This window comes from Symphalangus syndactylus, chromosome 12, assembly GCF_028878055.3.
Source record: "Symphalangus syndactylus isolate Jambi chromosome 12, NHGRI_mSymSyn1-v2.1_pri, whole genome shotgun sequence".
NCBI classification, from domain to species: domain Eukaryota; kingdom Metazoa; phylum Chordata; class Mammalia; order Primates; family Hylobatidae; genus Symphalangus; species Symphalangus syndactylus.
The window spans coordinates 72,180,298-72,208,150 of record NC_072441.2 but is presented as its reverse complement, the minus strand read 5'-3'; the positions used below and the strand labels follow the sequence as shown (position 1 = coordinate 72,208,150).

The 27,853-nt window shown below is 42.9% G+C and overlaps 1 pseudogene; it reads left to right on the top strand.

Moving 5' to 3' along the window:
• Positions 1-18,971: 18,971 nt before the first annotated feature.
• Positions 18,972-23,130, top strand: LOC134734848 (glyceraldehyde-3-phosphate dehydrogenase-like; annotated as a pseudogene).
• The last annotated feature ends 4,723 nt before the right edge of the window (positions 23,131-27,853 follow it).

The window sequence follows — 27,853 nt, the reverse complement described above, 5'->3', positions numbered from 1 at the left end:
TTCCTCCAGAGTCTGACAATGATGGTATGGTAGCCAGCCTCTAAGTTGACTCCAGTGATCTCTGCTTCCTGGTATTCATTCCCTTGTGTGTGGGCTGAACCTACTAACTTGCTTTTAATCAGTATAATTGGACAAAAATGATGGAATGTTACTTCCATGATTAGGTTAGGAAAGATCGTGATTTCCATCTTGTTTTACACTTCCTCTTTCTCATTGGGCTGGATGAAGCAAGCTGCCATGCTGGGGAGGAAAATGTAGTAATGAACTGAGGGCAGCCAACTGTCAAATGGGAACTGAGGATCTCAGTCCAATAAGCTTCGAGGAAGTGAATTTTCCAACAACTATGAAAGTCAGCTTGAAAGTAGATATTTCCCCAGTTGAGTCTTCTGATGAAATTGGAACTTTGTGTCAATCAAGAGCTCTTGGTACTCCAATGTTTAAGAAGAAAAAAGGTAAACTGACATACTTTTAACAAACTGCTTTCTTTTCTTGGGGATTTCTCTTGCCTTACGAAGAACTTTATCCCTTCATTAAACTTAGTTTGAAAACTACGAGTGGTTTAGCAAATATTAGACTCACTGAAGTTACTAAGTGTTAGTGAAGATGTGGGGAGACAGGCATGTTATTCGTGGAAGTGTAAGTTAACACAAACATCTGGTAAGCATGTGACAAGATATTTTAAACTTTCACAGACTTGACCCAGCAAGTTCACCCAGATATTTATTTTAAGGAATAATCAGTTGAGATTAGACCAAGAGGTCATATGGGACATCTCCTTGCACATAGAAAGCTCTACATAAGAGATGTAACATATTAATCGAGCCCTTTACTACGTATCAGGTGCTTTACATATATTATTTCATTCAGTTTTTAAAATGGACTTTATTTTCTCTGATAGTTTTGACAGCTAGGAGGAGAGAAACAGTGTGATGTGATGCGTGAAGCAGAGCCTATTCAGGAGAGGATGGTCAGGGACGTCTCACCTCATTAGGGCGGTGACAGTTCAGCTGAGATCTACATGTCAACAGAAAGCCAACCATGAGAAGATGAGGAACATCATTTTATGTAAAGGGAATGATAAATGTGAAGATCCAGAGGCAAGAAAGTATTGCGTGTTTACAGAATTGAAGGGAGGCCAATCTGGCTGGGACACCATGAGTAAAAGAGAGAGTGATGAGGACACAAGTTGGAAGGATGAGCAGATCATGCAGTGCCCAGGAGAGCTGGAGATCAGTTTAGAGTCTATAGTAAATGGAATGGGAAGCCTCAGAAAGGTTTTATATAGGTGAGACATAGGATTTGAGTTTACTTAAAATATCTCTCAGGCTGTTGTATGGAGAACAGAATGTGGCAAGCAGCAAGAGAGATCATGGGAAAAGCCAGTGCTGAGGGTGTTCATTTAGAGAGAGATTGTTTTCTCTAACCTTCTTTTTTTTTGTTTTTTAGAGACAGGGTCTTGCTCTGTCACCCAGAGCACTGGTGTGCAGTGGCGCAATCCTCAACTTCCCAGACCAAGAGATTCTCTTATTCCAGTCTCAGGAGTGTCTACGACAACAGGTATGCACCACGATGCCTGGCTAGGCTTTTAACAAATTTTTAATTCTGTAGAGATGGGGTCTCCCTATGTTGCTCAGGGTGGTCTTCAAATCTTAGACTCAAGTGATCCTCCTGCCTCAGCCTCCCAGAGTGCTGGGATTATAGACATGAGATTTTGTGCCCAGCTATCTCTAACTTTGATGTGTGTGAGCCTCTGCCCACATTCCAATTAAAGAAACTGTACCTGGTCACCGTGGAATTCTTGAGGTTTGATTAGTTTAAGTGACAGATTTTCTTAACCTTGGAGAACTTTTCTGTTTGTCTTTTAAATGTAGAGAGCAATTAGTTGAAGTGAAGCCTAAGTACCTGTAATTTTGTAGAAACTTCCTGGGTGATTTTAATGGGCAAAGAGGGTGAGAACTCTTTAGGACCAATTAGGGACCCCCTTTCTTTCTTAGGGATTACAGTAAGTATAATACATAAGGCTCAAATCCTCTGCCCCCCCAGAATTATGGAGGCAAAGGGCAGTGCAAGGTGCATCAGGCTTTGTCTGCTCCTGGTAGGCCACCTTTCACACAACTGCTCCAAATAGTGAAGACAATATCATAAGTAAGAGCCAGGAAAAGTGCCTGTCTTGGCTGTCCATCAGATGACAATGGAATAGGTGTGGAAGGCTGCTGCTGGCCTTCACTGTCTTCACCACTCACAGTCAGCCTTCTTCTGCTTCTCTCAGATCTTTATTCCCCCAACTCAGCTCACTTAACAAAGCAAAACCCCAGGCATGACTTGTTTTCTCAGCTGCCCTTGGCAATCACATAATTTCCATCCTCTCTTCCCCTGGTGGGAGGGGAGGAGCACACTTGGCCAGTCTCCAGCATGAATTGCCTAGTGCTTGCTCCTCTGTCTCCCTATCATGCTGCAAGTACCCGGTAGATAGCAGTTTTCTGCTGCCAGACTGTGGTTTTAAGGTCATTTCTGCTAACCCAAAGCACATTCCAATGGGTTTCAATTTCCAGCTGCTCCTGTGAGATCCAGGCCACTTTTCTCAGTGCTCTCTGCATCCAGCCAGTGCCCTGCCTCATTCTAGCAGCCAGGAATGTTCAGCTTTGGAAGCCAGTGAGGTGGGTGGCAAGTTGTGCCATATACCACGTTTCCCTCCATTTAAGAAGTTTGAAGATGGCATCAGTGTATGTGCGGTGTTCAAGCTGGCATTCTCACGAACACATTTGAAGGATGTTCAACACAAGTAAAACAATTGACAGACTCCTGTTCATGGAGACTAGGGATTCACTGGAAGCAGTTCCATGCATTCTTTTTATTCACTGAAGACACTCCGCTGAGATGCTTTTCTGAAAGCATCAAGGGCTGAAGTAGGGAGTGGTTCTGCCTGGGTGTTCTCATACCATCTGTGTATGACTGGCTTTCCACAGGCCCCAAGGCTGTGACTCATTAAGAGCAGAGACCCTGGGAATTTCACCCCTCAGCTGAGTGGGCATGTTCCAGGCATAGTGCTCAATGCTAGAGAGACAGATATGAGAGAGGTAGAGATGCTTACACATTCCAACACCATTTAAGGGTGAAGGTGAAGGCTGATTTTGTTTCCTGCCTGCCCAACCTGCTTGGGGTGAATTATTTTGCCAACTATGACTTTAAGGATTTGGCCCCTGGGGCTGCAGGTGGTGGGAGGTGGACAGGGGGAACTTCATGTCAAGGCCTCACATGTTATGCCAGGGCAAGATGGTACATTCAACAAAGGCTCAGTGTTAAGCAGATTCTCTGCCAAGGACTTTGCAACTATAAGTCAGGATTCCCACCACTGCTGCAAATTAGGCAATGTCCACTGTAGCTGGCTTTGCTGGGTGAAGGAAGGAACAGTGTGTAACCTTGGAAAAGCTAATTTACTTTGTCAAGGGGCTGGAAAAATATCTGGCTAGACATGTCTCTTGTCAAGGGCAGCATTAGCTAATGTCTGAAATGAGGGTCTCCTCAAAGTTTCACCTGAAGTATCTCTACTGCTTTCTGTGTTGAAGTTAATAGAGTTGGTAGAAATCACAGACATGACTTCACAGCTTGAGATTCACTGGACTGACACAGCCACTGTTCAATACCAAGCCCTATAGGTATTCTTGATCTTGCTGTCATCTGTGCAGTGGAAAGATGCACAGGTATGAGGTGTGGGGAAATCAAACCAAATGACAAACATGAAGGCTCTTGTAAGATTCAGGGGCTTGTGTGAATGTTAGGAAGCAAGGTGGTTACCAGGTGGTTGTGCTCAGTGCTGCAGAGAAGGGGCTGCTGAGGCGCATCCTAAAGTCTTTTATCATAGCTCCTGGGAGCCTAGAAGGAGGAGGGGCAGTTGCTGTGCGTGTGACCTGTGTCCTCTGGGATTTCCAGCTCCTGGGGCAGGGTGATGAGGGAGTGAAAAGCCATGGCCTCCCTTTCCTGAGAACAGGAAGAAAGAAGGAACTAGTTCTGCTTTCTCTTTGAGGGTGTGCTGTGCATGGAGTGTGCAGGGCAGAGCTTCGGCATTAACGGGCAGTGGACTTGAGCAAGGCATGACTTTTCTGGGTTTCTGTTTCCTGTTCGGTAGGCACTGTCTCTATTGGCTCTGCCCACTTTTATGTCTAGTGATTGTCTAAGAATTTTAAAACCTACTTGGGAAACATCCACATATTAATGTAAAGAAAAAAGTCCTTATTTAACTCATCACTAAGTTCTGCAGTTCAGTGGTCAGCAGATATCAGGGAGGGAGGGCATCTGCCACACTTCTTGGCCCCACTTCTTGATCCTTCACAGCCCTATGAGAGGTATGATGCCCCTTTCCCAGTGAGGTGCCAGGTGCCACTAGAGCCAAGGAAGAGCTGGGAAACCACTTTCTCAAATGGCTTCAGCTTCACACAAACAAATAAGCACATTGAAGCTTGTGTTATTATGAAGTTTAGCTGCAGAAGTGTGCAGGTGCCAGAGGATGCAAATCATCTTACTCTTTTACAGCCCAGTGTCACTGGCAACAGATCTTAGAAATGAGCCATAACCTTCATTTTGCAGGAAGGGAAACAGACCGAGAAAGGTGAAGAGATTTGCTTAACTTCGACGGCAAAATTGAAATGAGAACTCAAGATTTGCACCCCTCACTCTCATTTGTAGAAATATTCTGTTTCTAAAATGAAATAATACTTGTTTCTTTTTGCCCTCCTCTCCCCCTTTCCTTAGGCCCTCTCACAGCCAGCTACTTTTATTTCTATACCATGAAGCACCTGCCTGTCTCCATTCATGCAGCACCCGCATTCCTCAAGCTGTTGTTCCCATGGGAGGTTGGGCTGTATGGGCCAGACAAATGGCTTAGACAGCTGACTTCTGGTTAAACCTACCCTCTGCCCTCTTTCAAATGTCTCCCATCCCAGTTTTTTTAATCCCTTCATAAATATGTTGGTAGGGAAACCTCCTAGTTCTATGCCTTCACCCCCCTTTTCATCTTAAAGATAGCAAATCCTAGGTCACTATTACAGATGGTGGTCTAGGTGAACATTGGGAAAGTCATCTCACTTCCCAGGCCTCAGTTTCCTCATAGGTAAAATGAAAGAAGGAAAGGAGCCCACAGTTAAAAGCTGGAGTAAAGGTCTCTAGATCCTTCTTTAACTTCAATTTAATAAAAATTTTAGAGACGAGGTCTTGTCTGGCCTTGAACTCCTGGATTCAAGTGATCCTCCTGCCTCTGTCTTCTAGTAGCTGGGGCTACAGGTGTGCCCCTCCATGCCTGAGGAAGCTTTCTTTAGCTCTAAAATCTGAACTCCACAGACATTGATCTGCCCTGGAAGAACAAGGAAGCCTTTTCCATTTACCCACCATAGGTCAGGCAACAGGTGTTTTGCCTGCTTCTGAAAGAAGTTCTCATAATCAAGACTGCCTGTGTATTTTACAAGGATCAGTGCAAAATGAAATGTGGGGTCCCATGGCAGACCCTTAAGCCAAGCACAGGGCCTGGGTGATGGCACAGGCCATGTGCCCATGGAACTGCTCTGCTCAGGGCTACACCAGGGATTTGACAGACTCCAGCTGATGCAGGAAGGAGTTAGGTCTGGGCTCATGAGAAGGGTATTCCTACCTCAGTGGCCAGGGTTCATGCTAGGATGACAATAGTCCCACAGCCCACCTCATGCCCACACCTCTGTCACCAGCATCTGTTTAGGAAGAAGGGCTGACTTCGCTAGTGCTGGTTCTTCATTTCTTGAGGAAAGATTGCACTGTTCAATAGGGAGCTTCAGGTTTCCAGAACAGATTACTGACTGTTTTGGAGTCTGCAACTGACCCCAGTGCCCCCTGCTTTTGGGGACAGAGTGGCCAAGCCACTTTCTTCTGTTCAGCTAGCCTTCCCCTTTCACTTCCTCATAATGAACCTCTTTCATGCCTCAGATCACCGACTCCATTCCCTGCTCATTAGACTTTGGTGGCATCTTGGGCCATGATTAAAAAAAAAAAAGGAAAAAAAATAACTCCCTCCAAATTGCCACCAGAGTCTCTTGATGTCTCAAGAAGAACATGTAGCCAGAGATGTTGAGTGATCCTCACCTGAGTTGCCTAACAGTGTGAGATTCTCTTCTGAATTTAATTTTTAAAACAGATTTTCTTTTTCTTATAGTATAAAAATGCTCTGGGCCTTGCATCATTTCAGGTTTTGGATCTAATTCCCAGTCCTTTTATAATCTTGGCAGCTGGGCTTCACTTTCATCAGCCTTTCCATTTCCCTGCTCGTAGGCCTCTCACAACCCCACTCACTCTTCATATCACACAAATGAGTTCATTCTCAGCTCCATACCCTCCATGCGCCTTCTCTTTCTCCTGGATCTCTTTATGATGATCTAGCTTCTTCAGGTTCATGGACACCTTGAAAAGTCATCTGTGAATTCTTTCTTATTTTGTCATTCAAAGCATTCTGCTACCTGACTCTCTATCCCTTCCTCTCTCCATTCTAACAGATGAGTTTACTTGTGTTTCATCCTTCCATCCATCCATCCATCCCTCCGTCAGCCCATGTGTCTATTTTGTGTCAGTCACTGGGGATAGAGAGATGACATGGTGAGTTACTGTCCTCAGGACACAGCAATGTAGGGGTGCGGAACAGGATATATAAATGGAAAGTTAATGAGTGTGCAACTCGATATGCACAAGACACAGGCTGTAAAATGAGACACATTGGATAGTAAATAAGGAGCTGGGAAGGATGTGCTGGCAGGAGAGCTGGGCACCCTTTAAGCGGAAGGAACACCATGCACCAGCCTGGGTGGATGTAAAAGCATGCTGCATGCAGGAAGTGCTGAGTTTGGAAAATTGTTGAGGCACAAAGTAGGAGAATCTGGGGACAGGGCAGGGATTGGTGAGAATTAGTCCGGAGTGTCAGGCAGGGCCCAGGGCTTCAGAGGCCCTCTATGTTATGCTAAGGCTCTCAGGCTCATCCTGACAGTCCTGGGGCTCCCCCTATTGGTTGGTTTTAAGGAAGGGAGTGACATGGTGAGACTAGTTTGGAGAGAACTCTGGCAACACTGCTGAGGATAGGTTTCATGGGTGACTCTCTCCAAGACAAGGAGACATGTGGGGGGTTCAAGTAGGAATGATGTTACCCAGGAGAAAGACGACACATTCAAGAGGTGTTGTGGAGGTAGAGTTGGTAGCGCTGAATGATAGGTGGAAGGAGTCCGGAGCTGCCATCCAGGTGTCTGGCTTGAAAAAGTGAGTGCATGAGAATTATGTGCCCACACCCAGTCCTGTCTAAACTAGAAGGATTCTGTCTCAGGCCTGCCTCAGTGGCTCCTGCATTCTGTTTTATTACCAACACATAACTCAGGCCTCCATTTCTTACATAGATCTTGAAGTATCCTCTTCATCTCTTTCAGTCCATCCTACAACATGCTGCCAAGGTCATCTTCCAGGGACAGCTGAACAATTCCCATTGCAGAGTGAATGATGTCCCAGCTTTTAGCATCACCATCAATATTCATTGTTAAAGTAGACATTCTTTTCCCGTAGAGCCCAATTTTTGAGAGAAGATGAGCCATGTTATATGTGAAGGAATTGAATGTCAAGTCGTCTTTAAGGGGAGTGGGGCACAGAATTCCTACTCTGAGGGCAATGAAGGAAGCAGGCAGGCTGTCTCCAGGGATGACCCCAGGTGATCCTGCCTGTGCCCATCATTTTTTTCAGTTGTATCTTCCACTTCTCCCCTGGACTTGGGCTTTCTGGTCTGGTCTCATTGCTGCCTGAAATTGACTCCTTTCTCACCTGGGTCTTTGCAGACTACATTGTCTCTGCCTGGAATACTTTCACTCACATTCCTGTCTGTTGAAATCCTACCCATCTTTTGATATCCAGCCGAAATGCAAGGACCCCATGAGTCCCCTGTGGGAATGGATCCTTCAGAAGCATTTTCCTTTCTATGGCACTCTGCACGTTTACTATGCACAGAACCTAACATGTCTCATATTTTATCTCCCCCACTGGACCACTAGATTGGGAGCAGAAGTGGAAAATCAGAGGTTTTAATCCTGGGTCCAGCCTGTGAATGTGTTTTGTTAGTTCGCATGTTTTTTTCCCCACCAGATTTAATTTATTAAAAAATTATAACCCATGTTAAATATAAGAAAAGCTGACAATACGATATAATAATGTATATTTGGGACTTTTCACCAAGAATGAACAGATTTGCTGCTGACATCTCACCACCTACTTTTTAAGAAATAAAATATTACACATACATTTTGAATACTAGCCCACGCATTCCTCTCTTGGAGCAGGTCTTTGAGCTGTTTTTTTAAAATTTAGAGTTAGTTGCTAATATTTAGAAATCAAGAGATTTCACATAAGAGTTGGCCTCTGGCTACTTTCCTGCCAGTTCTCAGCAGGCCATCACAGGTTCCTGGTCCCATCCTGGCCCTCAGAGCCTGGCTGTCAGGTGGTGGAAACCTTTGTCAAGCACCTGAGCTCCTCATCGGCCCTCCTTACGTGCTTCTTAGCGGACGGGGGGCCTCCTCATGCCCCTCGTCTTCCTCTGCACCACTGCCCAGGCTGTGCCCCCTGCCTGGACCCAGGAATTCAAGGCCTCACTTAAGTCCCACTGGTTCCTGTGGCTTTTCCCAGTGACCAGCTCAGCTCCATTCTCTGTACTCGTATACACCTAGCCCTTAAGCCGGTGACTGAGAACTTGCCTGTATTTTCCTTCATTCCCTTGCCAGGTACCCTGAAGAGCCACCTAGGTGGAGGAAAGAGACCCAAAAATCCCCACTGAGTCAGGCTTCCTTGCTTTTCCCTCCGAGACTTGCTGCCCCAGTGTGGTGCATGGCGTGAGGTTCAGTGAGGCTTGCTTGGTGCAGGAGCTCTGCCTGCCTGGCACCCTCAGTTGTAAGAAGGGATGGCACGTTTTGTTGGCTGCAACACTCCGAGGCCTTTGTGCTTGTCCAGTTGAGACTGCTGGTCCATCCAATTTCTTCCTCTCTTTCTGTGATCACCCTCACTGCCCATTGGAGGTATAATATTTCCCATCACTTCTCTGTGAACATTGCCCTCATTGGTCAATAGGAGTGGGGTTTCACTAGGCTGAAAAACCAGGGGGAAAGGCTCTTGTCCCAGATTCCACCACCCTCCTATTCTTCCCATGCTATTTGTCGTAAACATATGGATGGTGGGCATGCCTTACAAGAGCTGGAGAGGTGCTGGCTCTTGCATTTTGTTCAGTGGATGGGGCAAGAGGGGTGTTCCATTTTTCACTTTATCCCACTGCCTAGGGCCATTCCACCCTGATGCTGGTGCTGATCACCTGTCCCTTGGTGCTTTGAGGTTAATCATCTATAAATTTTCTGTGTAAGAAAGAAGCCATCTTGATGTTGAGTGTGACCCTCATCATGGCTGTGATATACCCAGGTCCAGAGGGAGATAGCTTCCCTTCCCACACTCTGGACCCACAGCAACCTCCTCACCCGCTTCAGTTCAACTGTGTCCCTAATCCCCCTGAAAGTGTTTCTTTTGACCATTGCTTCTTTGGTTGGTTAATGACTATGTCATCACTGAAGTCCCCAAACTTGTCTTTACTAGCCTCCTCTCCTCAGGGAAATTGAGAAGAATGTGAGGGCCAGTGATTAAAGGGGAGATGTAGGGAAGGAGAAGCTAAGGAGTTGGAAGAATAAAGGAAGAAAGGATATGATTTAATGGAAAGATGGATAAAAAAGGAGGGAGAGGTAATTAAATCTGGGGATGTGGGATAGTAGACTTCTACTTTTTGAGCTGAGTAGGAGATAAATTTTCTGGGAAGCTCACCCTTGTTCTCTTTACTTGGCCAGGAACCTATGGTATGGCTTCATTGTGTGATTTGAAAGAGTGAAATGCAGGGTTATGAATAACCAGAATGACCAGCACACATATAGCCAGGTGTGTTCTACAGACCTTCATGGAAATTGGCACTGAAGCTGGTGGAGGCTAAATGCAGTTTTGCTTCTCTCTCCCCTGCGCAAGGCCATTTGGTAAGGCATGCAAACCTTTTCAGGTGCCCCTCAGGGATTCTCTTGGGTTCTACAGAGTCCCCTGCATGGAACTGGGCAAGAAGGAGGTAACCCATGGGAGTTGGGCTCTCTCAAGGAATGGCACCCCATGCTCCAGTGCTCTGCTGTACCACTCACAAGACAAATTCAGGCTGAGTGTTTCAGTGGAAAGATAAGGACTTTCAAGGCTGACTCCCTGGTAGCAGGTCTAGTCACTAATCAGTTGGTATGACCGTGAACAAGTTTCCCCCCTGATAAAATGGAAATAGTCATCTCACATCAGAGGTTTCTGATGAGTATTAAATAAGGTAATATATGTCATATGTAGGTCATGTTGTAGTTGCCCGAAACACACTAGAGCTTATTCAGTCTTCATCTGCCCTTCTTGACCCTCCCACTACTCTGCCCACCCCTCAAACCCTGGTTTCATGGTACTCTTCTAAATTGGCGATGGTGATATCTGGAAATGAAAGGGAAAGGAGGAAAGTATGTATTAATAGAAACCACACCTCCCTCCAGTTAAGCATTAAAGCATTTATTGCTCTTTTCATTCAACTGTGTGAAGAAATAGGAGATTAAAAAAAAAGAAATGCTTTCTGATTTAAGAGGGGAAATGGAACTTTAGTAGTCAAAAGAGACCCTCAAGTTAAAAGAGACCCCAAATTGTTCAGAATTAGCCACTGATATTTGGTAATAGCAAATCACATTGTCTGTCCTTTGGTATATGGTTAGCACAGAAAGCTTCTGGTTGGGCCAGTGACTGGGCAGGTTTTGATGACACGAGGAGGAAAATAAGTTGGCCATTGTGTGAAAGGGAGGCAGCAGGACCTGGGCTTGTGCCCTTGTTACCTTCTGTATGAAGCCAGGAGGATGAAGCTTGATGACATCTCCTGTAGCGATTGAAGGGGAGTTGACAGGTATAAATTGGCCTGAGCAGGAATCTCACTATTTCCAGCAGGAAGCCAATCCAGCATATCAGGGCTAAAGGAAGGCTCCATCTGGAATCAAGGCAGAGGCCAAATCCTTTCCTCAGAGTGTAACTAAGGTTGTCATAGCTTTGGTAAGATGTGTCATCTGAGATATAGTAGAACTGTCCTCGGATGCTTGGGGCCTTCTTGGGGTCCTGCAGGGACCACAAGACCAGAATGTAGGCCCAGGCCACATTGCCAACATAGGCTGTGTTGATGTGGATAACTTGCTGACACTTGGCAGGATCCCATTGTAATGGGGCCTCATTTGTAGTGGCAGAAAGTATAGGGCTTCCTTCCTGATAGATATATATGAGTCTTAAGGCACAAATGTACAAGATACCGCTATTTTTCAGTGTTCACCCATTAGCTGCCAGCACAGCCTCCTCAGCAAGCTTTTTGCTCTATGGGTGTGGAGCAGACCATGCTTTCCAAAGGCTCTTATTTGTGGCCGTTCTGGATGATCTCATTGTAGGATTTGGGCCTGGCTACTTCTATGATGCTGGTGTGGATGAAGCCTGGCATACTAGCTTGGACACAGGTTCCCAACAGAAGTTGGGTACCTGCTCACGAAGAGCAAGCTGTCAGTGTCAGGAAATACCCCTATGGGGCCACAACCACGTGCACAGATCCACGTGCCCCACTCCCCACTCCCAAGTGCAGTGGTTGTAACACACTTGGGTTACAACTGAGTGTTGTTTTCTTCTGTGGCTCTGACTGAGATTGGGCCATGCTGCAGCCATAGGAAAAACATAAAAATAAAAAGAAATGAACATTTGGGCTCTAGAGAGGAAGAATTTCTAGACTTTTGGGTTTTGTGGACGTGTGTGTGTGTGTGTGTGTGTGTACGTGTATACTTTAATTTTGGAAAAGAACCTAGGGTTATCACTTTATATTTTGGGAAGTAAGAATATTGGAAAATTATGATTTTTCATTGATACCATTAAAGACAGATTATTTAAAATCTAAAAAATCAGGAAGCTATACTCTGAGAATATGGACAGTCCCAGTCCTTAGGCACGAAAGGGCAGTGGAAGAATTCCCATCACACACACACATTCACAGTTGTATATAGGCAATATACGCTCTTAAATATATACATGCAATTTCTGGTATCTTTCTCATTTTGTTGAGGACTAATGAAACTTTTTCTCATTTTATCGGAGGCTAATAAAACTTTGACTAGTAAAACTAAATCCCTGGAGTCACTGAGCAAATAGTGTGTTTGGGGAGATTCTGGATACTCACACACTTTTCCTGATTGTGTGTTCCCCAGGCAAGCTGCTTCCAATTCTGGTTGTGACTCTGTTTACCCAGTTATGTAAAGGGGGCGGTGGTGGTGATAAATAAACCTTCCTTCTACTTAGTATTCCAAACCCTGCATTGATGTTTCCTGTGGAGCCTGGTGGAGGACTGGGGAGGGAGTGTGCCCTCTGCTGGTGATACCTGCATGGGGAGGACCTTGCAGCCTCCCCTGAGCTGTGTGAAAGCAAAGCTCATGGAGGTATCCAGAGCGTCTTCCGTTGAAGAAGGAAGAAAAATCATGGGCAAAGGATCATTTTTATTTGCTTATTTTTGTACTCTTGGCTCCTTTTAAAGTCTCTGTGCAATTTGAGTTTCTGGAGAGACAGTTTCATCTTTTCAAAAATTAATCTAGTGGCAGAGAAAATATGGAGTTAGTTTACCTTCAAGGGGTAAATGACCAACGTTGTGAAGTATTCTCTAAGCCTGTGACTGATAATGGTTTTAGGAAACAGATGCCTCTAACACTTCCCCTGTCATTTCACATCCCCTGTTGCTGGGAGCTGTGGAGAGTAAGAATTAAAATGAAAAACTAGTTTTCTTAGCACACTCCTTGCACTGTAGGGGTACTTACAGGTTATGGGTAAGTAGAAACTGAAAAGGTTTTTTTTTTTTTCTTTTAGATGGTGCTGGAGACCCAAAAGCAATTAGTTGCATTAGAAAAGGCATCAGAGTAGACTGAATGTGGAGGGCCAGGCCAGCAGTGGGGTGCTATGGTCCTGAAGAGACTGGGCTCTGGGAATCAGAGGGTGAGACTACATGACAAGATTCCTTAAGCCAATGTGTCTGAATTTAAAGTAGGTTGGAAAGCCACAATTTGCAAAAACCACCCAATATTTAAGGGATGAGGATCGAATGAGGGTGCACTTTGGGCACCTGGCAAGAAATGGCTCTGTAAGAGTAGGCCCTGTGGTGAGCTGAAGAGATTGTATTCTGGATATGGAGAAACTCTTATGGTTAAGAAAATATTGTGGGAAGGCATGTGCTGGATAATTCTGTCCTGACAGACCTCTCTGAACCAGCTTTGCTAGTTCTCTCAAGAGGACTTTTTCTTTGAGGTGGGCAGGAGGGCTCTGAATGTTCTCATCAGCCTGCACACAACGTTCAAAATGATGACTATGGTGGCACCTGGAAGGTCTGATTTTTGCGCTGGGAGGCAAGCGGTGGCTTGACATCAAGAGTCTGAAGTTGGAGTTTAGTTTATCTTTGATTGGCGCCACAGTAGAAAGAGCATCCACAGCCTTTGGAGTCACACAAGAGTGAGTTTAAAGCCTAACTCACCTACTTACTTACTTACCTGGGAAACCTAGGACAAGTTACTTGTCATCTCTTAGCCCTAGTTTTATCATCTAAAAAACTAAAGTTAGCAGTCTTGAACTCCCTAGTTGGTAGTGATCAGCAAAGACACTTGGCCCAGGGTACAGCAGGTGTTCAGTGGAGAAACTTATCTTTCCATCCTGTCCTTCTTTCTGATTCTCATTTTCCCACATTGCTCCATCCTCCTCCATCTCCAGGATACTGTACCTTTCACACTGACTTTCATGATAGACTGTTTGTGAGTGACACTGAAGACATCAATAATAGAGGCAGTGCGGATGATGACCAAGACGTCCTGGCAGGCTCTTTTAAGGCATGACTCATTCAGAATGTCTCCTTCCAGCACTGTTAGCTTGGTCTTGTTTTGGAGCTTTGCATGAACATGGGTCAGGTCATTGCAAGCATTTCTGGATCTGGCTAGGAAGTTTTCTGATAAAGGTGATGTTTCATAGGTGCTCAAGGATGTTAGAGTGGAGGGTGTACATTCCATAAAAGGAACAAGTAAACAAAGACAGAGTAATCAGCATGTGTAGCAGTTGATTGGGAAAGAACAAATATTTGTTTGTACCTCACCTCATTCCAGGAAAGTAATCTGAACAGTGAGTTGTCAGGTGTGCTTAGAATGTAAGCATTGCTACAGCCATGGGAATTTCACCAAATTTCTTAAGGGAAGTAGGGTGATTGTGGAGAGTTGGGTATAAGAGGAAAATATTTTAATTTAATTCTATATGAAACCAGGGATAATGATTTTGGGTCTCTAGCATCATGTCAAATAAAACCTATTATTTATATTTAAAAGAAGTAGAAAAACAGACTGGCCGTGGTGGCTCACCCCTGTAATTCCAGCCAGCACTTTGGGAGGTTGAGGTGGGTGTATCACTTGAGCCCAGGAAGTTCAGACCAGTCTGGACACTGTGGTGAAACCCTGTCTTTACTAAAAATACAAAAACTACCCAGGTTATAGTGCCTATAGTCTCAGCTACTTGCGAGGCTGAGGCAGGAGGATGGATGGAGCCCAGGAGGTGAAGGTGGCAGTGAGCCAAGATTATGTCTTGGCACTCCAGCCTGGGTAGCAGAGCAAAACGCTGTTTCAAGAAAAAAAGAAAAAAAAAAAAACGTAAAAGGGAAACAGAAGCAGAGTTGTGATGCAGGAAGTTAACCTTGGCTTGAGGATATAAAATGGACTGGTATAGGGGATATGAGAAAGCCAGGTGATCAAGAGAATAATCGGAATGTCTGTGCCAATGTTTAGATGAGGACTGGAACCAGGGTCCAACAGTGGAAGCAGAGGAGGGGAGAGATACACCAGGTTTGAATTTCAGACCTTACCTTGAAGGTCCTGGTACCTATTGGAGCTGGGCTGAGAGGAAAAGGAGAAGATAAAATCACCCCTACAGTTTCCTGCTTGGGCAACTGGGAGGAGAGTGGAGCCATGACTCAGGAATTGTAGATAAAATGATGAAATGATGAATTATGAATGAATGAATTTCATTGACATGATGAATTTCATTGAAAACTCTTATCAAAATAGCATGAAAAGCAGATAGCGATTCTGACAATGAGTTAGCCACCAATGAACTAACATCCTAGCTGTCTAGCCAGTGGCAGTGGTTACAACATCAATGTCTTCAGGCTTCTCTGAAATCCACAGGTAGTTATGCTGCCAGTAAAGTTGTCACCTGGAATTAGCCCACAAAATGAACACCATTCTACGTGGAGCTCGGATACTCTCATTTGTGCTTTATAATCTGCATATGGCTCACAGCTTGCTTATTTCCTTTTATCTCTATCTCAAGAGGTAAGTATTCTGAGTCCCACTTTATTGGTGAGGAAACTGAGGCTCAGAGAGGTTAAGGAGAGATCTAAGGCCAGGCTTCTAGTGAAGGCTCAAACCTGCCCATCCCACCTGCCATTTTTGTACCCTGTACCCCAGGTGCAGGACTGGCTGTTTAGAATCAACTTTTCTGAGAAAGGGTAAGAATAAGCCAGTTTAACTGAAACTGGCAACAAAGGCTAAAGAACAGTGATAGTAAAATTCAGATTGAAAAATTCAAGGCTGGAGAAATTCCTTCCCAGGGTACAAGCAGGACCATTTGCTCTCCTGATGCCTCTGCCATGTTTTGTCTACTTCCAGACCCTTCCCCTTGTCAGGCAACTCTAAGAAGGTCCTGCAGTAGGGGGAGGTAGGAAAGAGGCTGTTAGGTAGGAGGTGGCTAACAGCCTGAGAGTGGAATTTTCTCTGGTTGTTTTTCCACCTCTGCCCTTCCTACTCCCTTCCTCTGCTTCTTCTTTGCTGCCAACTTCAGACAGACTGGCTCAAAGGAATTGCTATGTCAAAGCAGAAGAACTCCAAAGCAGAGAGAAAAGGACTCTTCCCCCAATGAGTTTGCAGGGATCTAGAGGGACCTAGAAAGGGGACTTTTGTTGATGAAACCATAGCTCCCTCCTTCTCCAAGGCACTGTGGACTTGGCAAGTGTTTTATGTAGACTAAATGCAGTTGCTTTTATGGCATGATTGAGCTAGAGGGAGGCCTAGAGAGGCTGCTAGACAACTGCAGCTTAAGAGCACAGAAGCTCTACTACACTGTCTGTGTTCAAATCCAGCTTTGCCATAATCTAACTGTGGTACCTTGGACAAGTTGATTAACCTCTCTGTCTCATCATCTGTAAGAAATAAGACTAATAATATTACCAATCTCATAGGGTTGTTATGGGGAGTAAACAAGTCAGCAAATGCAAAACCTTTAGCACAGTGCCTGGCACAGAAAGAACACTGAAAGGATTCTCTGTTTTTATATCATACAGGCCCTGCCCATCTATTATGCCCCCTGCATTTTCACCATAGCGGAACTGTTCCTCTAGGCTGAGCATTGCTTTTTTCCTGATATCAGATGTTAGATTGCAAATATTGCTGAGACCCAAGGATTACAAACATTTAATATTGGTCATGCATTAATATTTGTTTATCAAAGACACCATTAAAACAGAGAGTGGAGGAAATCGGACATTCGAAGAGGTCAGAAGAGTGAAAGAAGAGTAGATTGTTGGGTGTGGTCCCGGAGTGCTGTCAATGGGGGGCTTCTCTGTGCACAGGGCAGGACCCTCTGGGCAGCCAGAGCCCACATATAGACACACAGTATCCCCAATCATTTGGGTTGGGGAAGATGACAGGGAATTGGTTTGGGACACACATGGAGGCAAAGGAAGAGACTGAAGACCCACCTTGCCAAGCATCAGCTCCAGGGCCAAGTGATGAAACCTCTGGATGAAGCTCTGGTCTGAGCTCTGCTACACATTAATCAGATGTTCTTGGCAAGTCACTCTGTTTCCGCATCTTGATGGGTTCATAGTTCAGTTGGATGCTACCCCTCTTCTTTTTTTTTTTTTTTTTTTTTTGAGACGGAGTCTTGCTCTGTCACACAGGCTGGAGTGCAGTGGTGTGATCTCAGCTCACTGCAACCTCCACTTCCTGGGTTCAAGTGATTCTCCTGCCTCAGCCTCCCTAGTAGCTGGGATTGCAGGGGCACGCCACCACACCCGGCTAATTTTTGTATTTTTAGTAGAGACGGGGTTTCACTATGTTGGCCAGGCTGGTCTCAAACATCTGACCTTGTGATCTGCCTGCCTTGGCCTCCCAAAATTCTGGGATTAGAGGCATGAGCCACCGCATCTGGCCTGTGACCCCTCTTCTAACTCCCTCATGGGTCTATTTGTACAAGGAGTTGCTACTTCAAATTCTGCAGTCAACTTACTGTGGTGATAACAGAGACGAATGGTTAAAAAAAGTCATATATGTGAAATCTAAATGAGGCATGTCTGGCCTCATACTGCCTCTTACTCTGTCCCTGCTCTGTGCTGTGCACTAGTGCGCACTCTCCCCCTCTCTGATGCTCTCTCTCTCTCACTCTTTCTCATTCTCTCTTTGTGATTCTCTCTCCTCTCATTTCTCTCTGTCACACACAAATGCACACACATACTTTCACACTCATCTTTTTTTTTTTTCCATTTCCTTTTATTTTACCTTCACTAAAGATGCTAAGGATGCTACAAAATGAAACAAAGCCTGGGGCAGTCTAGAGAGACAGGGACTCACTGGTGAGGTCTCCAGATAAATGGTGTTTTTTGTGAATGTTGCACAGCAATTAGCAAGACAAAAAGCTTCAGAACATAAATGAGTTGTAGACAAGAAAGAGAATTGATGTGGGATTTTTTAGAAGAGAAGAGAAAATGCATGGAGGCTGAGGCAGCTGCCTCTCAAGTTCTGGGTCAGGGCCAGAATCCAGTCTCCAGACATCCCATCCAGTATCTTTCTCACTATGCCATTTTATACTATTTAATATTTCTTTTTTGATTACTGTGGATGTGGTATTGGCCTTTATTTGACTACAACTTTCCATAACTTGCTAGACAAGGTCCACCTCCCAACATGCATGGAAGGTTTAAGATGGATCCAAAACACCTATAACTCAAGTTTACTTACTGGAAAATTCCTTCCTTAATTCTGGTCTGAAGGCCTTTTCCAAGGCCCTGATCTCCTTCAGCTCCTTCTCCTTCACCAAGAGGCGGATGATTCTCTGACCCAGAAACATTCCTGCTCCTGTCACAAGGCAGCTCCAGCCCATCATGGCTAATCCAAAGTAGCAGGAAACCCTTGCCAGGGAACAGAAGATGCTAGGGAACAGATCTGATTCTAGGCTGATCCAGGAGAGGGCTAAGAAGAGTGTTCAAATTGTTATATACTCACACAGATCCCTTATTTTCCTCCACCCTCTTTTTTTGCAAAAATTCCATGTCCCCACCACTGCCAGTGGTAGTTGAAAAAAAAAAATGAAAAAGCTCTAGCCATTTGTTATATAGTTAAAAGGTGGACCGAGTAATCAGGGTGCTGATCACCTCATCCCCTGTGGCAGGTCTGAAGCTTTATGCACTGTGGCTTCTGGCCCAGCTCGTATCAATTTGTACTCTGGCCACATACTCATTGCTGTCTCCTCCTGCAGGATCCCTTATCTCAGAAGAATAGTAACCTTTAGGTTATATCTAGTTCTTCCCAGAAACAGTAGGAGAAATCCAATCTTAAGGCTGCAGTGTGATAAAGAGTCTTGGGTTTAGTCTTAACAGGACACTGGCCAGTTGATACTAGCTCTCTGGGATCTGCAACTTCTGATCTTAAACTAGACTGGGAGAAATCTCCCAGCTAAATGTGAATTTTGTCCTTGTGCAATAAATACATCTGGAGGGAAATCTACATTAGCCCATTATCTCTTCTGTCAGAGTATCATTTGAAATGTTGCTGCTATCTTGCAAAGTTTAGAAATTTGCAATGATGACTGCCCCAATCACCAGAAAGTTTTATGGAGGTGACTTTCTTTTGAACTCAATATATCCAAAACTTCAATTGCCATTTTCCCCTGGAGAGCTCTGGGTTCCTAGATGAAGAACATCACTGAAGGGAAGCTATCTAGTGGTAACCACTTAATGATATGGCCTGTACCACAAGAATAGGGATTTTTAGTTGTATGCCGCAATGACTTTTATCATAGATGTTTGAAGTTATCTTACATTTTTGCCTGCAAAACAATTCTCAGCAAATTCCTGGAGATGCTGTAAGTGCTTTTGAAGCCTATGCCCCCAGAACTGCCCAAATATCTCCATCATAAGCTCCCCAAGACACTTTCCTCTATTTTAAAAAATTGAGATGTAACTTATGTGCATTATAATGCCCAGATCTCCAGTGTTCAGTGTCAGTGAACCTTGACAGTCATATATGCCCATTTAAGTACCACCCAAAAGAAGATATAGATCATTTCCTCCACCCAGAAAGATCTTTCTGCCTGTTCTCTGTTATCTCTCTGCCCTTCCCCCAATCTACCTCATAGGTATTGTGCATGGAGTACAGAAAAATTGACCATTGGTTGTCTCTATTGTTTGTTCATTTTTCTATTTCATGATTTTCATTATCTTTTAATTGACTTACATTTATTGACTTTGGGTTTATTTTGCTCTTCTTTTTCAGGATTCTTATGATAAAATCATAGATAATTAACTTTACTCCTTTGCTCATTTCCACTATAGACAATTAAAGTTGTAAATTTCTCTCTAAACACTATGTTAGCTGTATCCAACATTTTAATGCTGGGTTATCATCATTCGGTTAATGATGTTTAAAATATTTCCTTGTGATTTCTTCTTTGACCCAAATGTTAATCAGAAGCATGCTGCTTGTTTTCTAAAAGTTGGGGATTTTCTAGATATCTTATTGTTATGCCTTTATAATCAAATACTATTGTGGCCACAGCATATACTCTGTATGATTTCGATCTTTGGATATATATTGAGACTTGTTTTATGGTGCAGCATATGGTCTATGTTGGTGAACATGCCACAAGCACTTAACAAGAATGCTTTCTGCAATTGTTGGAAGTCATACTCCAGAAATGATTTGGTTTGAAACCCCACTCTGGGTCTTACCCTCCTCCCATGTTGTAGACAGTCACCTTCTACTTGGGATCTGACTATCAATGCTTCAAACGCACTTGCCTAGGAAAGGTTAGCCCTGTGACCCAGGATGCAGCAGCTTGTTCTCTGAAGCTATCAGAACTAGCTGCAGGCCCTGGGTCTTGCTGAGATGTGTAGAGCACTACCTGAGACCACTCAGGTGTATCACATGCCTTTACCTGCTATAGCAGATGCTGGAGTGCACCTTAACAATCCCCATTGCCTTCAGGAGAGGGTCACTCATTCCCTTAGCTGTTGAGATTTCTGGAGGCTGGTAGATTTCAGCCAGTGTCTCTTGGAGTCCCTGAGTGAAACTAATAAATGTAAGCACTAAAGAAAGCAAGAAATAAAACAAAGAGGAAGGCTGATTAGGGGTCAATAAGGCCACACTGCTAACATTCTTTTGTTTTTAAACAGCTTTACTGAGGTAAAATTGACATATCATAACATTCACCTGTTTTAAGTGTACAGTTCAATTATTTTTAGTAAAATTTTAGACTTGTTTGACCATCATCACAATCTTGTTTTGGAACATTTCTATAATTCCTAAGAAATCCCTCATGCTCATCAATACCACCGCTTATTCCCACTCCCCAGCTCCAGACAACCCCTACTTGACTTACTGACTCTACAGATTTGTCTTTTCTGGATATCATAAAAATGGAATCATACAACATGTGGTTTTTGTATCTATCTTCTTTCACTTAGGTTAATGTGCTTTTGTGGTTCACCTGTGTTGTAGCACGTATCAATATTTTATTTTTCTAGGTGCTAAATTCTATTACATTGTATGGATCACTCCCATTTGTTTATTCTTTCATCAGTTGATAGATATTTGATGTGTTTCTACTTTGTGGACTATTATGGATAAAGCTGTTATGAATATTCACATTCATGTGTTGTGTGGACATAGGTTTTTTTACCTTTGGGGTAGATAACAAGGAATGAAAGTGCTAGGTCATATGGTAAATGTATCTTCAACATTTTAAGAAACTGCCAAACTGGTTTCCAACATGGCTGCATGTCCCATCAACAATGCACGAGTATTTCAATTTTTCCACATCATTGTTATTTCACTTCCTCAATTGTTATTGTCCTTCATTTTTATCATAGCATTCTAGTGGGTAAGAAGTGGTGTCTCATTGTACTTTTGATTGCATTTCCCTGCTGACTGATGATACTGACCATCTTTTCATGTGCTTTATTAGCTCTTCCTACACCTTTTGGTGCAATGGCTATTCAAATATTTTGCCCAATTTAAAATTGGTTTATTTATCTTTTTTGCTATTTAGTTGTCAGTGTATTTTATATTTTGGATACAAATATTTTATCAAGTGTATGATTTGAAATTTTTTTTCTCAGTCTCTGGGTTATATTTCCATTATCTTATTGATGTCTTTTAAAATGCAAACTGTTTTAGTTTTGATCATGACTCACATTTCAACTTTTTTCTTCTACCAGGAAACGTTGGGATTTTGTCGAACTCAAGTTCATGCGTATGTTAATCTATGTTTTCTCCTAAGAGGTGTATAATTTGGCCTTTAAATTTAGGCCTATAATCCATTTGGAGGAAATTATTGCTTATGTGTTAGTTAATGGCCAAAATCGTAGGTCCAATTGATTTTCACAAAAGTAATTCAATGGGGCAAAAGGATAGTCTTTTAAACAAGTAATACTGAGACAACTGAATTGTCCACATGCTCAGGGAAGGTCAGCATGCTATGTCAAGTGATGCCCATCTGAGTCATCACCTATTGGCATCAGAGTTCGCAAACAATTTCTCAATGTGTTAATTATGGGTTAAATAATATGCTGTAGCTTTCTGCTTCTCCCGTTCGACAGACAGCCACATTTTCTTGTGCAGTGCCAGCGGCATCCCCGAGGCACCACAGTGAAGGTGAAGCTTGGAGTCAATGGGTTTGGCTGTATTAGGTGCCTGGTCTCCAGGGCTGCTTTTAACTCTGTTAAAGTGGGTACTGTTGCCATCAATGACCCCTTCATTGACCTTGACTACATGGTCTACATATTCCAGTATGATTCCACCCATGGCAAATTCCATGACACCGTCAAAGCTGAAAACGGGAAGTTTGTCATGAATACAAATTTCACCACCATCTTCCAAAAGCTAGATTCCACCAAAATCAAATAGGGTGATGCTGGCCTTGAGTACATCATAGAGTCCACCGGCATCTTCAGCACCATAGAGAAGGCTGGGGCTCACTTGCAGGAGGGATCCAAAAGGGTCATTATCTCTGCCCCTCTGCTGACGCCCCCGTATCTGTGATGTGCATGAACCATGGGAAGTATGACAACAACCTCAAGATTATCAGCAATGCCACCTGTACATCTAACTGCTTAGCACCCTTGGCCAAGTTCATCCATGACAACTTTGGTGTCGTGGAAGGACTTATGGCGACAGTCCACATGTCACTGCCACCCAGAAGACTGTGGATAGCCCCTCCAGGAAACTATGCCATGATAGTCGTGGGGCTCTCCAGAATGCCATTGCTGCATCTCCTGGCACTGTCAAGGCTATGGGAAATGTCATCCCTGAGCTGAACAGGAGGCTTACTGGCATGACCTTTCATGTCTCCACTACCAACATGTTGGTTGTGGACCTGACCTGCCATATGTAAATCCTGCCAAAAATGATGACATCAAGAAAGTGTTGAAGCAGCATCGGAGTTCCCCTTCGAGGGCATCTTGGGCTACACTGAGAACCAGCTTGTCTCTTTTGACTTTAACTGCGACACCCACTCTTCCACCTTCGATCTTGGGACTGGCATTGCCCTCAATGACCACTTTCTCAAGCTCATTTTCTGGTATGACAATGAATTTGGCTATAGCAAAAGGGTGGTGGACCTCATTGCCCACATGGCCTTCAAAGAGTAAGATCCCTGGACCACCAGCCCCAGTGAGAGCATGAGAGGAAAACAGAGGCCCTCAGCTTCTGGGGAGTTCCTGCCACACTCAGTGCCCCACCACAATGAGAATCTCCCCTCCTCACAGTTTCCATGCAGACCCTCTGAAGATGGAGAGGCCTAGGGAGCCCCACCTTGTTGTGTACCATCAATAAATTCTTCTGCATTCAGCCAAAAAAAAATTGCTCTATTAGGAAAACTCACAAACATTAGTAATCAGCAAAAGAGCAGATGGCATGATTTCCCCATCCTCCTATCTTACACTGATGCATAAATGGTCAGGAAATTACTGGGCTCACAATGTGAGTCTGTGTTTGAGTGTAGGAAGACTATCTTCCCTTACTATAATTTTTTATCATATTAGCACGAGGACACAGCTCTATCAGTGGAGGAACACACAGGCTTTTGGTGTTAAACAGTCTAGATTTAGGTGCCAGCTGTTCACAACATTATCTGGGAAAATCAACTGCCCAGAACCTAGAGTTTTTGGGGCTCATGCAAAGGGTTTTCCTTTTCTTAGGGGAGAAAGCCACCCATTCTATAGGGACATATACTAGGTAGAGTCCCTCATGCTGGGAAAAAGAAAATCCTTCTTCTTGGCCGGCTTATTAAACTTCTGGGTTACTTTAGAATAATTATACCCCTTGTGCTATAGTCCTAGAGAGGTCAACTTGGACATGAGTAGCATAAAATAATTTTTAAAAGCCCAGGACTAGATGAAATAAGCTAGGGTAAGAATATTCAAGGATAAAAGGAAAAATTTCTAGACTGAATCCTGGAATAGACATATCGACATTTAGAGGTTGAACCGAGGTGGAGGGGCCAGCTAAAGATACTGAGTAGGAGTCGGTGGCAGGCAAGAGGAAAATTAAGAGGGGATGGCATTGTAAAAGTCAAGTGAAGAAAGTATTTCAAAAAGAATGTGGTCCACTATGTTGGATGCTGCTGATGCATGAAATGTAATAGGAAGAGAATTGATCATTGTTTTTGGCAACATCATAAGTAATTTGGTAACAGCAATTTCCACAAATAGTTGGGTTGAAAGTTCAACTGGAAAGTCCAACCCACATTTCTTCTGTATGTTGAGGAGTAGAAGAAAAATGTGAAGAGAGTGACTATTGAAAACAACACTTGTTCAAGAAGTTGTGCCATGAAGATCTCAGTAAAAAGGTGTTACAGCCAGTGGAGTGAAGAGTTTGTTTTTGTTGTGTTGTCTTAAACTGCACTACTCCTTCACTGATTCTTAACACTTTGTGCAGAGTAGATGTTCAAATATTGTTGAGTGTTTGACTAAATAAAGTGTCTATGTCTCATACATCTTTTTATTACCATAAGAATTTGCACATCTGAAATAATAGGAACTTAATACATGTTTATTGAATAAAGAAATGGAAGGATGGGTGAACAATCAAGGACTCTAGAATGTCTTAGTGCTTTCAAAACTTAGTGCTTATGGACTAATACATAAAAGGATATAGAAGAGAACAGTGACCACAAAAATAAAAAAAGTGGAAAGTTTCCCATACTACTGGGAGCCTGGGACTTTTGCCCAGGCCAAAGATGTTTGCCAAGGAGGAGTAATTTTCTTCCCATTCAGAGAATGGATATGAGTAGGTTCTCAGGTATTTGAAGTGTACTTGAAGAGCCAGTTGTCAGAAGTAAGAAAGAATGGGCAATTCTCCCCACCATACAGGGAGAACTGGGACCAGATCTTTTGGTTTATGAGCTCAACTTTGCTGTCTTTCCCAGAAGGCCTTCAAAGTGAGGAAGGAGTAGGCTTTAGAAAAATCTGATTTCCTTCTTCTACTTATTACTCTGTCTGCCAGTTATCTTGGGTGGGGTGAGGTCACATAGATGGCATTCAACCAGGTGCCCTAGATGCTGACAATGATGGTATAGTAGCCAGCCTCTAAGGTGACTCCAGTGATCTCTACCTCCTGGTATTCATTCCCTTGTACGTGGGCTGAAACTAGTGAATTGTTTTAGCCAGTATAATAGGACAAAAGTGATAAAATATTACTTCCATGATTAGATTAGAAAGTATTGTGACTTCCATCTTGCTTTTACACTTCCACTTTCTCATTGGCTTGATGAAGCAAGCTGCCATGCTGGAGAGGACAATATAGCAAGGGATTGAAGGCATCCAACAGTCAAGGGGGAACTGAGGTTTTCAGTTTAGTAACCTGCAAGGAACTGAATCTCCCAAGAACTCTGCAAGGGAGCTTGAAATTAGATCTTTCCCCAGTTGAGTTTTCAGATGCAATCAAACTTTATGCTGATGCAAGAGCTCTTGAAATTCCAATGTTTAAGAAAAAAAAAAAATGTAGATTGTCATACTTCCAGTGAGGTGCCTTTTTCTGTGGGGATTTCTTTTGCATTACAAAGAACATGAACCCTTCAATGAACCCAGTATGAAAGCCACAAGTAGTTTAGCAAATATTAAAATAGCTCAAGTTACTAAGTGTTGGTGAAGATGTGGGGAAACAGGCATGTTATTTTTGGAAGTATAAGTTGATGCAAATTTCTAGTGAGTATCTGACAAAATATTTTAAACTTTCACACACTTGACCCAGCAAGACAACTCTAGAAGTTTATTTTAAAGATGAATCAGTTAAGATCAGACCAATAGGTCATATGGGACATCTCCTTGCATATACAAAGCTCTACATATGAGCTCTAATAATATACTAATTGAGCCCTTTACTATATATCAGGTGTTTTACATATATTATCACATTTAAGTTTTAAAGTGGGCTTTATTTTCTATAATAGTTTTAACTTCACAACAAGATTAAGGGAAACAGCAGATAGTTCTCGTATACTCCCACACCCAAACATACATAACCTCCGCCACTATCAACACCCTCCACCAGAATGGTACATTTGTTAAAATGAATTGACCTGCATTGACACATCTTTACCACTCAAAGTCCAAAGTTTACTCTTGGTCTTCTACATTCTCTGAGTTTTGACAAATGTATAATGACATATCACCACCATTTTAGTATCATCTGCCCTAAAATCCTCTGTCCTCTACCTATTCATTTCTCTGTGCACCCTGACCCTGACAGCCATTGATGTTTTTACTGTCTCCAAGGTTTTGCCTTTTCTAGAATGTCATATAGTTGGAATCACAGTGCATGTACCCCGTTCATTTTGGCTTCTTCCCTTTAGTAATATACATTTAAGTTTCCTCCGTGTCTTTTTATGGCTTGATTGCTTTTTCCTTCTTTAGCACTGAATAATGTATCATTGTCTGGATGTACCACAGTTTGTTTATGCATTCAATTCCCGAAAGACAATTTGACTTTTTCCAAGTTTTGATAATCATGAATAAAACCCCTATAAAGATCTAACCAGCCAGGCACGATGACTCATGCCTGTAATCCCAGCACTTTGGGAGGCCGAGGTGGGCATATCACCTGAGATTGGGAGTTTGAAACTAGCCTGACCAACATGAAGAAACCCCGTCTCTAATAAAAACACAAAATTAGCCAGGCATGGTGGTGAATGCCTATAATCCCAGCTACTCAGGAGGCTGAGGCAGGAGAATCACTTGAACCCTGGAGGCAAAGGTTTCAGTGAACCAAGATCATGCCATTGCATTCCAGCCTGTGCAACAAGAGCGACACTCTGTCAAAAAAAAAAGAAAGAAAAGAAAGAAGATCTAACTTAAAAGTAAGTTTTAAGAAATAAGTTTCCAATTTATTTGTGTAAATTAAATAAAGCATGATTGCTGGATCATATGGTAAGAATATGTTTAGTTTTAAAAGAAACTGCCAAACTACCATTTTGCATCCCCACCAACAATGGATGAGCATTCTTGATGCTCCACATTCTTGCTAGCATTTGGTGTTGTCAGTGTTGTGGATTTTCGCTATTCTAATGGATGTGCAGTGGTATCTCATTTTCATTTTAGTTTGCAATTCTCTAATGATATGTGATGTTGAATATCTTTTTACATGGTTTTTTGCATTCTATACATCTTTTTTGGCAAGGTGTCTGTTCAGGTCTTTTGCCTATGTTTGTATCAGATTGCATTACAAATATAAGAATTTCTAGGAGTTAAGAGATTCCTTCTGAGATTTTATATGCACCTCTTCAGTTTACTGTGGACATTCATTTTTCCCTGTTTCTGAGCAATAGAGAAAAGTATTTTGGCATTATCTTAATATTCTTGCCATTTCCCTTGGAATTTTGGATCTTGTCCTCTGAGTACAGACACAACTTAAAAAATTACACACATGTGTGTCCAGGAGCACAGTTATCACCAGGTGGATGTATTCAAAGAGAGCTTCTACTACATTCTCTTATAAAGTAAGCTAACATCATTGTCTGCATTGTCTGTATGCCAGATTGCTTTAATAATATATGCTCATGTGATTCGTTTCACTCTTACCACAAACCAATCTCTGTTGAATCCCACAAGTCCTCAGCTGGTGATTTCACGGTTGAAGAGATGATCTTTAGCAGTCCATTATGCCTGCTTTGAAGTCCCTGTAATAAAAGGAAACTTTGGTAAATTTTGCAACATGATTACTAGCCAGCATGAAAGCATGAAAAAAATTGATTTATGAGACTGTGATTGGGTGTTTGGAGAGGTGGATGTTATCCTACATATGTTTTCTCTGATTTCAAGTCTTATCTTCAAGGCTTTACTTATTTATTTATTTAACCACAAAGAACAATTTAGTACTGAGATGTTCTTATCTTTTTCTGATGTGAGAGAATCATGAGACCATGGTTATGAATTGAACACAAATAAAAAGATAGTGAGAAAAGTTTTATG